Here is a 17,489-nt window from a genome sequence, read left to right as displayed (position 1 = left end):
CTACTGATGATGTGCGTCTTTCTGATTGGTTAGACTGGTCCTTGGAAAACAAATTTAGTTTGTTCCTAGGGCCATGGTGGAAATATTTCCAACATGGCAGAACCTGCCAGAGCTTACTTAATAGCATAGTCCTTGGAAATCCAGGTTACTTCCTCACCACAATGAGGCTGTGGAATAAAACTATATGCATAATTAAATTATACCTGTACTGCATAGCTAATTAGATCACCTTACCTTATTACATCAATATGATTGTTAGGTTCAACCTATCTCTACCCTAGGCTGACCTCTAACACTGAACCTTGCAGATACTCAATGTTTTCTTTGCTGGTGTCCTGCTACAGTTTGTTCAGGTTCAGGTGAAAAGTCCTTGGTATTACCAGGTCCCCACATTAGGGGCTTACACCCCAGGAATTTACACTTTCATCTCTTTATATATCCTCTTTCCCCTAGCCCCTCTTTGCTATGAGTTAGTTTCACCAAAGTCTTCTTGTTTTCTAGACTCATATTTCGTGATTCCTTCTTTCCCTTGTTTTCTCCAACTCATACTTAAAGCAATATTTTCTGGATTTTATCCTGTTGGATTTACCTTGCAGCACTCTTATCCAACATATATCATTTAAATAAAATGAGATTATTTAATCTCAGATTCTCTCTGAAGAAGCAACTTCTTTCCTCACCCAACATCTCCCAAATTCTTCTATTTCTCTAGATCAGGCACATACTACTCATATATACTTCCTGGTTTTTTATCCTTTTGCTTATCAGTCAATTTCAGGTACTTTATAAAATTAACATTCTGAAGGCCCACTTTCACATTAATATACTTAACATTTTAATATGTTGCAGTGGTTCCTAATTTTTTCTCACTGTGATCCTTAATTGAACATAAAATTATGGACCTTAGAACTGTAAGAGACCTTAGGCATTGAGTCTTTCTCATTCCTTTTTTAAAAAATATTTTATTTTCCCCCCAATTGCATGAAAAAATAATTTTTAACATTCTTTTTTTCATTTTATGTTTTGAGTTCCAAATTCTGCTCCTCCTCTTCCCTCCCTCCCTCCCTGAGATGGCAAGTAATCTTATATAGGTTATACACATGCAATCATGTAAAACATTTCCGTGTTAGTCATTTTGTGCAAAAGACTTGAATGAACCAACTAACGAAAGAAAGAGAAAAATAGTATGCTTCAGTGTCTGTTCAGACAATTCCAGTTCTTTTTCTGGAAGTGGTTAATATTTTTCATCATGAGTCCTTTGGAATTGTTTTAGATCATTATATTGATCAGAGTAACTAAGTCTTTTCATTACAATATTTCTGTTACTGTGTACACTGTTCTCTTGATTCTGCTCACTTCACTTTGCATCAGTTATAAGTCTTCCCAGATTTTTCTGAAATCATCCTGCTCATCAATTCTTGTGATCAATATCACAATAATACTCCATTGGAATCATATACAACTTGTATAGCCATTTCCCAATTGATGGACATCCCCTTAATCTCCAATTCTTTGCCACCACAAAAAAGCTACTGTAAATATTTTTGTACAATATAGGTCCTTTTCCTTTTTCTTTGATCTCTTTGGTTTACAGACCAAGCAGTAGTATTGCTGAGTCAAAGGGTATGCACAGTTTGATAGCCCTTTGGGCATGGTTCCAAATTATTCTCCAGAAGGGTTGGATCAGTTCACAACTCCATTAACAGCACATTAGTGTCCCAATCTTTCCACATTCCCTCCAGCATTTATCATTTTCCTTTTTTGTCATATTAGCCAATCTGATAGGTGTGAGGTGGTACCTCATTAACTCCTTCATTTTTAAATGAGATTCCTGAGGCCAAAGAGGTTGTGACTTATTTAAAGTCATATAAGCTACTGGGAGGCAGAGGCAGGACTTAACTCTTAGCTGCCTGATTCCAAATCCAGTTATTTCCTACTATTCCACATATATAGCTTTGCACCCTAAAGATCCAGAATGGGAAACATCCAAAGCACTTTTTTTAAAAACAAAAAAATTATGAAATTTGCATTTAACAAAGTTTATTTTTAATGAACACAAAAACTCATTAAATAAAATTTCAGTTAAGTCATTAATCAGAACCAGCCCTGAGGCCATATCACAGAAGCTTCCGGTGAGAAAGGACCTTTGGCTGAGCATAAATCAACTCCAGCATCCCTGACACGGAGCCATCCAGCACCAGCTGGAAGAGCTCTGGTCATTGCTTTTTCTGTCATGGAAGAGTCTAGGAAGGAAATAAAAATGGCCTCTCTGCAAGTCTGAAGTTTAGTGGACTCCTGCTTTGAGGTATTATTGATGATGATAACAGCTCCAGGAGCCTTGCTTCTATTGTGGCTAGGATCCGTCCTAGAGCCGGCCTTTGTTATCAGCTCCAGACATCCCTTATACCCCTCCAAGAAGTTGCCTTGTCACCTTCTTCCTCGATATGTGTTTGACTTTAAAATGAATCCTTTATCTCCATTTTATGAATCTTTGGTAGCCCTAATTTGAATGTTAACCCTAGGTCACAGACTAATGATCTATAGAGGCATATAGATGGCACAGAGTATGGCGTGCTAGGCTTGGACTTGTGCCATTATGCACTCAGGTAGACTTGAGTCTGAATCCTGCCTAAGATAATTACTAGCTGTGTGACCTTTGGCAAGTCACTTTACCTCACCCAGCCTCAGTTTCCTCATCTGTAAATTCTTATGATGATAGCTGATAGGTGATGATGATAGCTCCTACCCCTCAGGATTGTTATAAATGTGATAACATATGTGAAAAACTGTGTAAACCTTAAAGCACTCTATAAATGCTATCTGTTATTACAGAGGAAAGGACTTAAGATTATAATAGATGATTAAATTTTAGAGAAAGATGCTCTAGTTAAAATTATATTTGATAGCGTGTTGGAAGGGCCATCCAGGGCTTCTGATCTAGTATGCGAGACAGTTGTATTCTATTGCTTAACATTACTATATAGTACCAATGAAGGTTCAAGTAATATTTTAACTTGTTTAACTTACTTAGAAAAGCCTTGAATGCATTCACTTTCTTTGGTTTGCTTCAGTTATCATTTCTTGCCCAGGCTGTCTACTTGCTTTCAGCCTGACTAATTGCTTGTAAAATATTTTAGAATCATCCACTTCAGGGCTTGGAAGCAAGCTGTAAAACCTAAGCCATAAATCATTTCCAAACCAGAGTTGTAATATGGTTTCTATCCCTATATAAAGAATACGATTTCAAACTTTGTGTTAAATATGTAAACTGACAATATTCTTAACCAAGCTATAGCCATTTGGTAGTCTGGTTTTAATAGGAACTGGAACAACTCGTTGTTGGATAGGGAATTCATCTTTCTTGAGCAGGTCATTAAGTATTAGGACAAAAGAAGCTTATATGGCTTTAGAGGGAGTGTCAGAACCTGGATGCTCTAAATTGGCAGATCTTGGCAGGTATCCTCTTGTTTTCCATCAGAGATTTTAATGGAGGAGTGAATATGGCCCAACCAACTTTGTTGTTTTTCTCCTTATCTGTTCCCATAGAAGAGAGTGAAGGTTAATAGTCCACCCAAGAAACAGAAAAAATCGATAGCAGGCCATCTGGTAGGACTTATCCTTTTGTTTTCTCACCAAATGAATTTTATTCAGAGAATGACATTTAGTCTATAAAGTTCTCTAGATTATGCACAGTGTAGTGACTCCTGATCCTTCAAGAACTTGCATGGCCTATGCCTATATTATTAGATATGCTCAACATCAGAATGAACTGGGGCTGACGAGGGAAGCTAACGAAAGCAAAAAGAGGTTAAAAAATTTAGATTGGTGCAAAGAGGAGAATTAAAAAAGGACCGACTGCTTGGGGTCTCGGGACTGTGATTATTGATAACAGAGAAAGCAGAACTGCTCAGTTTTTATTTCGCTTCTGTTTCCTTGTCAAAGAGAACGATCTTTGAACTGGAAAGGAAAGCACAAATACTGTTATTAGGCAGTTGATGCCCAAGATAAATAAGGTGGTAATAAGAGATCACTGAGATTTCCCTTGATGAGTGCAAGTAATTGGTCCAGATGAATTACATTCTCATATACTGACAGAACTGACAGATGCAATTGCTGAAACATTGTCAGTGATCTTTGAAAGATGGTGGAACTCAAAAGAAGAGTTACAGACTATTAACAACCCTCCAAAAGATTGCTTGAAATCATTAATAATAATACAAATGCAAATCAAAATAAGTCTGAAGTTTCACCTCAAATCGAGCAAACTGGCAAAAATACCAGAAGATGGAAAGAGTCAATATTGGTGGAGCTGTAAAGAAAAAAAATTGGAATTATTCCAAAAAAGAAACTAAATTTTCCGTACCCTTTGACTTGGAGAATTCTCCATTAGGCATATACTCCCAGGAAGTCAAAGATAAAAAGATAGGTCACTCATGTACCAAAATATTCATAGCAGTGCTTTTTATGGTATCAAAAGATTGTATATAAAGTAAATACCTGTCTATTGGGACATGGCCAAACAAATTGTGTTACATGTAAGGAATGTGACTTTGTAAAGAAACAGGGTCTATGAGAAATTCAGAGGAGCCGGGGAAGGCTAGTATTAACTGGTACAGAATGAAGTAAGCATAACCAAGAAAACATCTATCACTTATCTATCTGTTTATCTCTCTATATATGACTAAAACCAAATGTTATACAGTTATAATGATTAAGCCGGATGCCAGAATTGAGAAAATGTGCCTCCCTACTATTTTTGTAGATGTGCATAGGAATGGAACTAGGCAACTAGGTGGCACAGTGGATAGAGTGCTGGGCCTGCCTTTCAAGCTGTGTGACCCTGGACAAGTCACTTAACCCTATTTGCCTCAGTTTCCTCATCTGTAAAATGAGCTTATATGTAAAATGAGCAAACCATTCCATTATCTGTGCCAAGAAAATCCCACATGGTCTCACAAAAGTCAGACACTACTGAAACAACTGAACAACAACAAAAATAGAAATGGAATATTGCATATTATACTCACAGTCACTGTTAATATGTTAGTTGATTTAAATGAGCTACTTTAAAATTTTTTCTTTTCTTTTGTTTTAAACAAGAGATAACTTGCTTAATCAGAGAGGAATGAAAGATGTACTGGGAAAGGCAGGTGGTATAAAAGATTACCTATTAATGCTATATATTAATACTATATTATTATAAAACTATATTAATGCTATCTTATTTATAGAGAAAGATTGTGGAGAATTTAAGAGGTACTACAGGTTCGGAGAAAAACAGATGCCTTGATTTTCAAAAAAGGAAATAGATTGGAGTCTGCAAACTATAGGCCTGTTATTCTGACTTCCATTCCTGGCAATGAATGTGTTCTCAAAGAGATGGTTGTTGAACCTCTAAGCAAAGGAAGTGGTGATCCCAAAGAGCCAACATGACTTTGTCAATAACCAGTCATGCCAGACTAATTTTATTTAGAGATGTGACTAGGGCAATGCTGTCGATTTACTTTACTTGGATTTTAGCAAAGCATTTTTCAGTCTTTTATGCAGTCCTAGCGAATAAATATGATCCTCTGAATAGAAATTCTCCAGGGGAAGTCAACCTATGAGGGTTGAAATTCTGAAGAAGACATAAAGAGAAGTGAGAAGGGGAAGGAGGAGGGTCCGAAGACAGTGGCATGGATGTTCAGGGGACTCACCACAAACTTAGATTTTTAAGAGTCACGTACAGAAGATGTAAGCAACTACTGGTAACTGGAAGAATACAAAGCATGGAATGGCCTTGTCAGAGTAGTGTCAGGAGATCTACTCAGAATGAGCTGAGGCTGGCAAGGAATGCAGATGTCAGAAAAGGCTATTTGTAAAAGCTCGATTGAGAGAATGAAGAGGATTGAAGAGAGAATCCATATGCTGGTTGGGGCAGGTGGAAGGATGCTAGTAGCTGATGGAAAGAAGACAGAACTAGTACTGCTGCTGCTCTTTTCCTATTTTGTTTCTGTCTTCTTTGCCAAGGAGAATGATCTTTAGATGTAAATGATAGAACAGCAGTGACTTATAAGGAATTAAAGCCCAGTCTTAAGTCATGATGGAGACAGCAAGAAGGCACCTAGTAAACCTTGATGCATTCATGTCATCAGGTCCATTTGATGTGCCCCATGATGGTATAGGAAGTGCTGCATAAGGTGACTGAGCTGCCATCAATGATCTTTGTGAAATTATGGAGAGTTTGAGAGCTGCTACAGGCCCAGAGAAGGGCAAACATCTTGGTTTTTGAAAAAGGGAAGAGAATGTAGTCAAGTCTGCAAACTTAAAGCCATTAAGCTTGGCTTCAGTTGATGACAAACTTCTAGACTGATTTAATTAAAGGAATGGTTCATCAGCTTCTAGAGAGGAGAGGAAGGGCAGTGACCACAAAGATGCACAATTTCTTCATTGAGAACACGACGTTTTAGACTAACCTCATTATCTTTTTCTGACAGTGTTATTAGAGTGGTAGGTGAAGGGAACATGGTAGCTATGGATTACCTGGCCAAATCACTTAACCTCCATAGGTCTCAGTTTCCTCAGTGATAAAATGAGAAAACTGGACTAGTTAACCTCCACCTTTGGATCTATGACCTTGTGATCTTACTTATATATTAGCAAAGCATTTTGGGGAAGGAAAATAAGCATTCATTAAGTACCTACTGTGCACCAGGCACTGTGCTTAGTGCTTTGCAAAATTATCTCATTTTATGGGCACCCTGCGAGGTAGGTGCTATTATTATACCCATTTTACAGTTGAGGAAACTGAGGCAGACAGTGGTTAGATGACTTGTCTGAGGCTGGATTTGAACTCTAACATTCCATCTACTGTGCCATCTAGCTGCGTAGGTGGTGGAGAGAGATGGGCTTAACAATAGTACAGTGATTTGCTTTGGTGACCCAAAGAACAGCTAGATCTAAAGAGTAATTTTTAGTGTTTTGATATGAACTTGGATGAAAAGGTCTTTAGGAGAGTAGTCCAGGGGAGCTGTAATAGGTTCTATGCTATTTAACACTTTTGTCAGTGACTCAGATAAATGTAGAAATGGCACACTTCTCAAATTTACAGGTGACTTAAAGCTAGGCAGAAAAGCTAACATTTCGTTGCATTTCAACATAAGAATTTTAAAAAGATCTCAGTAGGCCATAACTAATTAAATTTCAATATTGATAAATATAAAATCTCATACTGACTTAAAAATCAACTTCCCATTAGTAATACTGTTTTTCAGTTGTGTCCTACTTTTTGTGACCCTATTTGGGGTCAGAGATTCTGACCAGAGATACTGGTGGTTTGCCATTTCCTTTTTCAGTTCATTTTAGAGATGAGGAAACTGAAGCAAACAGGGTTAAACAACTTGCCCTGGGTCCCACAGCTAATGAGTGTTTGAGGCTGGATTTGAACTCAGGGAGATGAGTCCTACTGACCTCTCGGCCTGCCACATGTACCACCTAGCTGCTCCAATTAATAATACAGCTAGCATTTATATAGTGCTTTAACATTTGCAAAATTCTTTACATATATTATCCCACTTGATCTTCACTACCCTGTAAGGTAGGTACTATTCTTATCCCTCCTTGTACAGATGATCACTGGATGAAGTGAATTAATGTCAATGAAGATGAAGCCTAGGGTCATACATGTAGTAATTGTCTGAGGCAAGGGTTGAACTTCTCTTGGAGATTCTAAGCCTAGCACTCTGTCCACTGCACCACCTATTTACATTTAAGATGGAGGGGGCATGGATAAATTGAACTCTGAAAAAGATCTGAGTTTTTTAATAGAACACAAACTCAGTATTTGTCAACAGTGTAATATAATGGTCAAAAAAGTTAATAGAATATTAGTTTATATGGAGAGGCATCCTGTTCAGGAATGAGGAGGTGACAGTCCTGCTGAATTCTGACCTGATCAGATTACATTGGAGTATTTAGGTGTTTTAGAAAAGACGTTGGTAAGCTGGAGGGTAAACATGATGGTGAAGGGCATTGAGATCGTGTTATGTGAGGATCAGTGCAAGGAATTGGGTCTGTTTAGCCTAGAGACAGAAGACTTAGAGGAGAGGAGGGTGTTGGTGGTCTTCAATTCTTTGAAGGCCTCTTTGGTGGCAGAAGAAATTAGATTTGGTCTGCCTATTCCAGAGGGCAGAACTAGGAACAATGGATGAAAGCTGAATAGGGGCACATTTATACTTTGACTTCAGGAAAAACTTCCTTTGAATTAGAACTACATAAAAGTAAGATGGGATGCTTGGGTGGCAGTGTTCCCCCATATTGTTGTTTGTACTTTATTCACAAAGAGTTCCAATGACATCAGGAAGGTGATATTTTGACTTGCAAGTGAATTGGATTTAAGTGACGCAGGGCTGTGCAGTCATCAGCCTCACTGTCTCCCTCAGAGTCATCTGAGTCCAGTGGCAAGACAAAGGATGACTGGAGATGACCGTAGATGCAGTGGGAGAGGTTGGTCTTTTTCAGCTAAGGTGTTTCCCAGGTCTCAGTTTGTCTGAGGCAACACCCATTCAGTGAGTCAGCAATTTAAGGCTAGATAAGAAATGAGGCAAAAGATGGCCTAGTTTGCCTGCCAAAAAAAAAAAAAAAATCAAAACTTGGCCAGAACAGAAATAATTGCCATTTACACTTACTCTGAGCCATCAAAAACCCAAACAATGACAAATGAGGCTTGGGCCAGTACCTATTTATTGGCCAGTAAGTGAGAGCCAGAATGATTTGGGTTTATGGTATGGTCAGGTAGTTCCCTTTGAATCCCAGTGGGCCTTATCAAAGCCTGGTTTTCTGGAGCTCTATTTCAAGAAATCATAAATGAAAATACATGGGACAAAAGAGTTAATTATCCCAGTTTTTTTAAAATGATAGAATAAATAAGTAGGGAAGAGAAAAAAATCTGGCCCTTAAACCCCAAGATATCTTGTGAGGCTTCAGTGACCAAAATGTATATGCTTTTGGGTATAGCAGCCACATTTAAGGGTATGATTTTCCATGTGGACAGAGGGTGAAGAGGGAGGGAGGGAGGAAGGAAGAAAGGAAGGAAGGAAAAAAAGGAAGGAGTATTGCCCAATAGGAACTGGCCAGTTGGTTCCCCAGTGGGGCAGCTACTACTATTCACAGATTGTCATTTGTCCTTTGTTCTTAAAGAAGACCAATGACATCAGGAGGATGATGTCTTTACTTGCAAGTGAATTTGCAAAGGCTCGATGACCAGAATCACAGAAATCAGATTTGGAAAGGACCTCAAGTAGCTATCTAGTATAACCCACAGGTGAGCAAGACTCTGCTCCATGACGTGTTCTACAAATGGTCATATAGCATTTGCTTGAAGCTTTTGTTTCCCCTCCAATAAGGGGAAACCCACCCTCTCTCAATGCTGCCTATTCCATCTTTGGATAACTCATGTTATTAGAAAATGTTTTTCTTACTCCAAACTTAAATTTGTCCATTTGCAAAACTTCCACTCGTTTTCCAAATTCTACCTTCTAGGATCTGGCAGAATAGGTTAAATCCCTCATCTTTAGTGCTATTTTATAAATACTTGAAGATAGAATCATGTCCCCCATAAACCTTCTCTTCTCCAAGTTTAATTTACCCAGTGACTTTAGCCAGTCTATGTAGGGCATGAACGCAAGGATCTCCACCATCATGGTTGCCCTCTTTTGGAGGGCATATATATCCATGGCTAACTTAAAATATGATAATGAGAACTGAACATTGATCATGTCATCAGGGCAGGGTAAAACAGGAGCAGCCTAAGAGCCCATTAGTTTTCTTAGATGCCACATAATACTGTTGAGTATATTAAACTCTTTGTCCACTAAACTCCCCAGATCATTTTCAGTTCAAATGTCATTTAGCTAATTCTTCCATCTTCTCTTTGTGAAGTTGATTTTTTGAACTCCAACATAAAATTGGTTCTCTGATTTGCTGACAGTATGGACTTTTTCTGTCTTGTGAAATGGAAATGATAATGACTACCTTAGGAGGCTTTTGTGATCATCAAATGAGATAATGTATATGAAGTCCTTTGTAACCGAATGCTCCACTAACATTAGCTATTATTAACAATAATAATAATGATTATGATAATAAATGTTTATTTTTTCCTGCCAGAAAAATTGAGTAGGTGTGAATTCTGAGGTGTTAGCTATGCATAGCTGTCATTAGCACTTCAAAAAGGTGCTTAAGTGGTTATAGAAGGTATTTGTTTTGTCTGAAAGCTGTTCAAGGCTGTGAGAGACTTTTGGAGTGTTAAAGGTGGGGTAAACGAAAGGAAAGGAATAAGGTATGGGTAGAGGTTGTTAAACCCTGAGAGTTACCTGGAATTGAGGAATCTTTGTGGAAAATATAAGATTATTAATGCCTGAAAAGCACGTTGCAACCCCTTCATTATAAAGCATGCTGATCCCAAAACCTTCAACATATAGGGCCAAACTTCTGGTGCTGATCTTCTGAAATGTGGTCCTTGAATGGCAGACCATCTCAGACACAGCCTTTTCAGTTTGTAACCGGCCAAGGCTTCTGCTCTACTGAGAAAGCCTTTAAGACCTCTTCTATTTAAACCAAAAAATGGAGAGAGTGCTTCAGAGATGTTCTCAGAGCTGTTCAGCAAGTGAGGGGAATGTCTGGGAATAAGAGTTCTGCTCTCCTGATTCCCAGACTAGGACTTTCTCCACTAATAATAATAGTTAATATTTATATAGAGCTTACTCTGTGAAGGTACTCTGCTAAGCACTTTATAATGATTTCATTTAATCTTCACAACAACTCCAGGAGGTAGGTGCCATTATTACCCCCATTTTACAGATGAGGAAATTGAGTCAGGCAAAGGTTAATTAACTTGCCGAGGGTCACATAGCTATAAGTGTTGGAGGCTGGATTTGAACTTGGATCTTCTTGAATCCCCGCTAGAACTCTGTCCTCACTGAGCCACTTAGTTGTAGTATTTAAACTGGAGGAATTTGTCAGGGCACGAATCTTAATCTCCTACTATAATGGAAGGCAGCTAAGGCTTTATAGTTAGCAAGAATTGGGTTCAGGTCTTACCTCTAATACATAAAAGCTTTGTGACCATGAGCATACTATTTAACTTCTCAGTTCTCTAAGATTGTAATACAGATGAGTTGCCTGTTTGCATATGGGTAGAGAGTGTCTACACTTTGAGGTCTTCACGCCGGTGAGTTTTATAGGTTTAGGCCAGATCACAAAAGACAGAATGCATGAGTTGGAAGGGGTTTTAGAGATCATTTAGCCCATTTATATGCAGAAATCCCTTCTACAGTGTTTCTGACTGGTGTCAATCATGGGGTCTCTGAAGTATAGCTTAGAAATGTGAGATGGCATAGTTTGGCCACTTCCCAACAGTATGACCTTGGGTAAGTCACTTTTCAATTTTCTAGCCTCATTTCACTCAGTGGGAATAATCATCCCTACTTTACTTACCTCACAGGGTTGTTCTAAGCAACAGTCTGGGGTAGTGGAATGATCTCTGGACTTGTAGCCAAAAGACCTGGGTTTGAGTCCTTACTTCAAACTTGGTAGGTATGTGACCCTCGACTCACCTCTCTGGGTCTCATTTTCTTCATCTGCAAAGTGGAAATGAGAGTCTTTGCATTGATTACTTAGTATTGTTGTGAGAAAAGTACTTTGTGAACCTTGAAGTACTCTAAAAATATGAGTTATTAAATGTAATAATCTATATGCAAGATATTTATCAATTATAACATTCTATACTGAATAGGTCTTAGCATGAGACTTTAGTGATTGATTGATTACCTCCCATTCACACTGTCTGTTACTTGTACTAACATAGTTGTTTGCATGTTCTCTCCACCACTGGAGTGTAAACTCCTTGAGGGCAGGGATTGTGTTTTTGCCTTTCTTTATGTCCCCATTTCTGAGCACAGAATCTGGCAAATAGTAAGCACTTGGTAAATGAATGCTAATTGATTGACTGTGATCATTGGTGCAGGGATGACAGATACTTAGAGGTAAGTCTCTATAATAGCATTCATGCCCTCCCATTCCTACCCTGCATTTAAAAAAAAAAATCCCCTGTCATCCCAAACTTGTTGGCTTTTCTGCCATGACCACACTTTTCTTCAAGTAAGCCCTTAAACACATCTGGTGGGTAATTATTGCACCAGATCATGCCACCTCCCCAGTGATTACATAATTAAGTGTTATTTCTGATTAGTCTGCCAACTAATATCTACCATAGTTGCTTAAGCCTCACCTTCCCCCCCCCAAGGCTGCAGTGGGTGTAGTATTGTGCTACTGCTTTCCATGCTGGACATGTTTCCTTAATGGAATTGGGCCTCTGTTGAAAGAAATCTTATTTGAGGGTGTTGGCTAAGAGACCTTCAGGTTCCAAGAAACCTTCCTGGCTGTGGCTTTGGGCTGTCATCGGCCAAGTTCTGCTGCAGGCCTAGACTAGTACTGTTGTTAGAAATGGGGCTAGGAAGTCAGGCAAGGGAAAGAACAGTGCTGAACTGTTGAATTACTCAACTGCCCAAGGAGAGTTTTAGCTGAAGCTGGAGTCTCACTTTGGGAGTAAATGTGATTTCAGTTATGGGAAGATTTATTTGAAAACTGGCATGAGAACATCTCCTTTACATTACATTTTGCAGCTCCATGTTTTGTGTTTTCTGTGTGTTTTTGTTGGTATGAGATGGCGCATCAGATAAGAAATAACCCTAGTAAGACTCCCTGGAGCCCTTCCTCTAAGGCAGTGATACCTGTGATATTGTGGAAAGGTCATTGGACTTGAAATCAGAAGATCTTGGTTTGATTCCTGACTCTGTCGAGAATTGGTTATGTGACTTTGTGCAAGTCAAGTCACCTCCTGGGGTCTTAATTCTCTCTTTTGTAAAATGAGAGGATTGGACCATATGACCTTTAAGATTCCTTCCAGCTCAAAAACTCTTAGATCCTTTGTCTAGTAGATTCATGGGCTAGTGCTTTAGTGAATTAATATTGGGAAGATTAGAGGAAATGTAGCACTGCTAGGATCTGTCATAATGAAAACAGAGAAGAAATCCAAGTGAGAACTGAGGAGAATATAAAACTTGGCCAACGAAAGCTCTCTTGTGTTGGGAAAGTTGGTGGGAGACATTTGCAATAGATAGATGTTAGCTCAGATGTAAGACAGTTAGCTTCTGATCATCCTTTTAGATGCTTTGGTGAGCTTTTTGCTCAGTATTTTATTTCTGGTCTTCCTCTCCCTCTTCTGCACATGTTCTCACTTGCCTTTGTGTGAGGATGGCAATAATTACACGATCATTTTGACTGAAGCCCAAAACAGCCTTCCTCATGTTAACTGGTCTGAGGAGAAGTTCTTTGCTCATTTTTCTTCCTTCTCATAGGTACTCTGGTATGCTTCAAAGTGGCTTGGGTGGTGGTGGGTGAGATGACCTGTAGATTGTGTCCCTATGTGTCTTAGAAGCCTTCCTTGCCCTTTTGATTAGATTGCATGATACCACATATGTTTTTAAATTTTAATGCAAGAGAACCTAAAAAGTATATGTTTGCTATTGATGTTTTAGTATTGAATTACGTAAAGCTGCTGCCTGTGTGGTTTGAAAATATTTCCTTTTACCAAATCCTCTGGGTGAAATTCACAATGATGAGTATACAGGGAAAGTGACAAGTCAGGCTGTCCAGCCATCCATTTGTCTTGCCTGGGTATCTTTAGAGTTGACTTCTTGTCTTTGATACATTTAAAATAGTCAAATAATGGCATTCATTATTGGTGTGGCTTGTCCCTAGCCATTTGGGGACTTGGTGACATTGGTTTGGATTTTAAAATGATATGGACAAAGACAGGAGGGAGCAGTAAATTCAGCCCAGCTCTCTCCCACAGCTATTCCAATAAAGAACAAGGAAGACTACTAAAATGAGTGGTGAAAGGGAAATCTGAAGAGAAATCATAGGAGGTCCTTTTCCTAGCTTCAGTTAACAGAGGAGATAGATGAAGACCTATAGGACCTTGGAGGAGGTCTAGCCAAGGAGGCCCAGAATATGGATAGAGCTGGCAACTGCAGCTCCGGACCAGGCACAATTGAATAGGGGCAGGCTTGTAATTGTGATACCCAAGCTTAGGGCAACTAGGTGGCACAGTGTCTAGAGCACCAGGCCTGGAGTCAGGAAGACCTGAGTTCAAATCCTGCCTGAGGCACTTACTAGCTGTGTGACCCTGGACAAGTCATTTAATCCTATTTGCCTCAGTTTCTTCAACTGTCAGATGAGCTGAAGAAGGAAATGGCAAGCCATTCTAGTATCTTTGCAAAAAAAAAAAAAAAGCTAAATTGGGTCATGAAGACTCAGATATGACCAAACAAAAAACTCAAGCTTGCAAGGTGTTTACTCTGTACAGGACGTGGAGTGTAGAAAAGAACTGCTCTGTTCCTGTGAGCCTAACTGAGATTTCAGATCTAGTGCAGCCAGAGTCTGGATCTGAGGCTGAATACAAGGGAAGAGAGTACAGACCACAGGTGAGCCTACAGTTCTGTCCCTTTGACCCCACAGTAGGGTTTGGGGCTTGCAATGGAATATCCAGGGATAGCCCACAGTTATGTCACTCTATCTAGCTGACAAGGGCTAGGGCCGGCAGCCCTCTACTGGAGCTCAACCAGAAGCCAGCCTGCAACTGGGCCTCTCAGATTCTAGACTGGTGTTCTGAGCCTGTCAAGCTCAGACCACATCCTAGATCAGAGCAATTAGAAAGCAGAAAGTGTGCTGTTGTTGACCTGAGGTGCTGCTGAGGTTCTTAAAGAATAGAATCCTCATCTAACTGTACTGGTAATTATCGAAAATACTTGGTACTGGCTAAGAAATAGAGTGGTGGATCAGTGGAATGGGTTAGGTATGCAAGACACAACAGTCAATGACTATACTAATTTACTATTTGATAAATCCAAAAACTCCAGCTTCTGGGATAAGAAATCACTATTTAGCAAGGGAAAACTGGAAAAATGTATGGTAGAAACTGGGCATATACTTACATCTTAATATACCAAGATAAAGTCAAAATGGGTACAGGATTTAGATATAAAGACTGATACTATAAGCAAACTAGAAGAGCACAGAAAGGTTTACTTTTCAGATCTATGAAGAAGAGAAGAATTTATTACCAAACAAGAGATAGAGAACATTATGAAATACAAAATGAATTTTGATTACATTAAATTGAAAAGTTTTTGCACAAATAAAGCCAATACATCCAAGATTAGGAGAGAAGCAGAAAACTGGGAAAGAGTTTTTCCAACCAGTATCTCTGATAAAGGCCTCATTTCTAAAATGTAGAGAACTGAGTAAAATTTATAAGAATACAAGTCATTCCCCAATTGAAAAATGGTCAAAGGATATGAACAGGCAGTTTTCAGAGAAAGAAAATAAAGCTATCTATAGTCATGTGAAAAAAAATGTTCTAAATCACTATTGATTAGAGAAATGCAAATCAAAACATCTCTGAGGTACCACATCACACCTATCAGATTGGCTAACATGACGAAACAGGACAATGATAAATGTTGGAGAAGATGTGGGAAAATTGGAACACTAATGCGTTGTTGGTGGAGTTGTGAAATGATCTAACCATTTTGGAGAGCAATTTGGAACTATGCCCAAAGGGCTATCAAAATGTGCATACCCTTTGACCCAGCAATAGCACTTCTAGGTCTGTATCCCAAAGAGATCAAACAGATGGGAAAAGGACCCGCATGTACAAAAATATTTATAACAGTTCTTTTTGTGGTGGCAAGGAATTGAGGGGTTGCCCATCAATTGGGGAATGGCTGAATAAGTTGTGGTATATGAATGTAATGGAATACTATTGTGCTGTAAGAAATGATGAACAGGCCGACTTCAAAAAATCCTGGAAAGACTTACATGAACTGATGTATAGTGAAATGAGCAGAACCAGGAGAACACTGTACACAGTAACAGCCACATTGTGGGATGACTGACTTTAATAGACTTGGCTCTTCACAGCAACGCAAGAATCTAAGACAACTCCAAAAGACTCGCTATAAAAATTGTCATCCACACCCAGAGAAAGAACCATGGAGTCTGAATGCAAATGGAAGCGTTCTATTTGCTCTCCTTTTCCTTTGTTGCTTTGATTTATTGCTTCATTCTCGTGGTTCCTCCCATTAGTTCCCATTAGTTCTAATTGTCCTTTACATCATGACTAATGGGAAAATATGCTTAAGGTGAAGGTATATGTAGAGCCTATATAAAATTGTACACCATCTTGGGGGAGGGGGAGAAGTGAGACAGGGAGAAAAATTAAAACTCAAAATCTTATGGAAGTGAATGTTGAAAGCTAAAAATAAATTAATTATTTAAAAAAACTATAACCCTCAGCCCCTGGAAAAAGCTGCAGTAGGACTCCCAAATAATACAAATTAGAACCAAATAAGGTGCCAATATTTCATCTAGAAGTATGCAAGGCTGGGCCCTAACATAGCATCTCAATTCAGGAAGTAAATCTGGAAAAATGAGTAAACAATGGAGACACCAATGGTAAAGAAATATTATGGAACCAGGGATGCCCACAACACAAATCCAGAAGAAGGGCATCACTTCACAGCATGTATAGTCAAAGCCTGAAACAAGAACATAGCCATGAGATCAGCTAGAATTCCTTGAAGAAATGAAGTAAATATTAAAATAAGGATATAAATGAAATGAGAGCTCTAGAAGAAAAATGTGAAAGGAAAATTAATAACTTAATACAACAGGTACAAAAACTTATCCAAGTAACAGACTCCCTGAAAATCAGAATGGACTAAATATACGTTAATGACTGTTAAAAACAATGAGAAATATTAGAACAAAGTCAAAGGACTGGAAAAATAGAAGAACATATTAAGTATAACATATAAAAACCAACTAACTTGGAAAGCTGGTCAAGGAGAAAAAAAAATTTCGAGAAGAAAAAAATAATCTAAGAATAACCAAACTACTAAAAAAATAGCCTGGATACAACATTTTAAGAAATCATGAATTAAAACTACCCAGACTGATTAGAACCAGAAGGAATCTACTAGTTATTCTTATAAGAAATCTCCAAAATGAAATCACTTATAGTCAATATCCAGAGCTTCCAGATCACAGGAAAAAAAAAACCATGAACATACAAAAGGAGAGTTTTAAGGATCATAGTCAGTAATATACAAATTTTGACATGTACAGCTCTAAATACAAGAAAAACTTGGGGTACGGTAACATACAAGGCAAAAGATAAAGGCTTATAACCGATAATACTTTGTCTGGAAAGATTTAATATCACTCTACAGGAAGAAAATGGATTTTTAATAAAATAGAGGACTTCCAGACATTCTTAATGAAAAGACCAGAGCTGAGTAGAAACTTTGAAATGTAAACAAAAGAATCAAGAGAGACATAAAGAAGCAGAAACATAGTAAGTACCTATCAATTGGGAAATGACTGAA

At 38.5% G+C, this 17,489-nt stretch overlaps 1 protein-coding gene across 8 annotated transcripts in view; it reads left to right on the top strand.

Annotated features, from left to right (window-relative positions):
* The window catches only part of CSGALNACT1 (chondroitin sulfate N-acetylgalactosaminyltransferase 1), a 400,361-nt gene that overhangs the window by 173,100 nt on the left and 209,772 nt on the right, over positions 1-17,489 (top strand). The window lies entirely within an intron of this gene.

The sequence above is a fragment of the Vombatus ursinus genome, unplaced genomic scaffold (assembly GCF_900497805.2).
Source record: "Vombatus ursinus unplaced genomic scaffold, bare-nosed wombat genome assembly UNPS02014778.1, whole genome shotgun sequence".
NCBI lineage: Eukaryota > Metazoa > Chordata > Mammalia > Diprotodontia > Vombatidae > Vombatus > Vombatus ursinus.
Note: the sequence above shows the minus strand (reverse complement) of the source record. Positions and strands in the feature narration are given on the sequence as shown.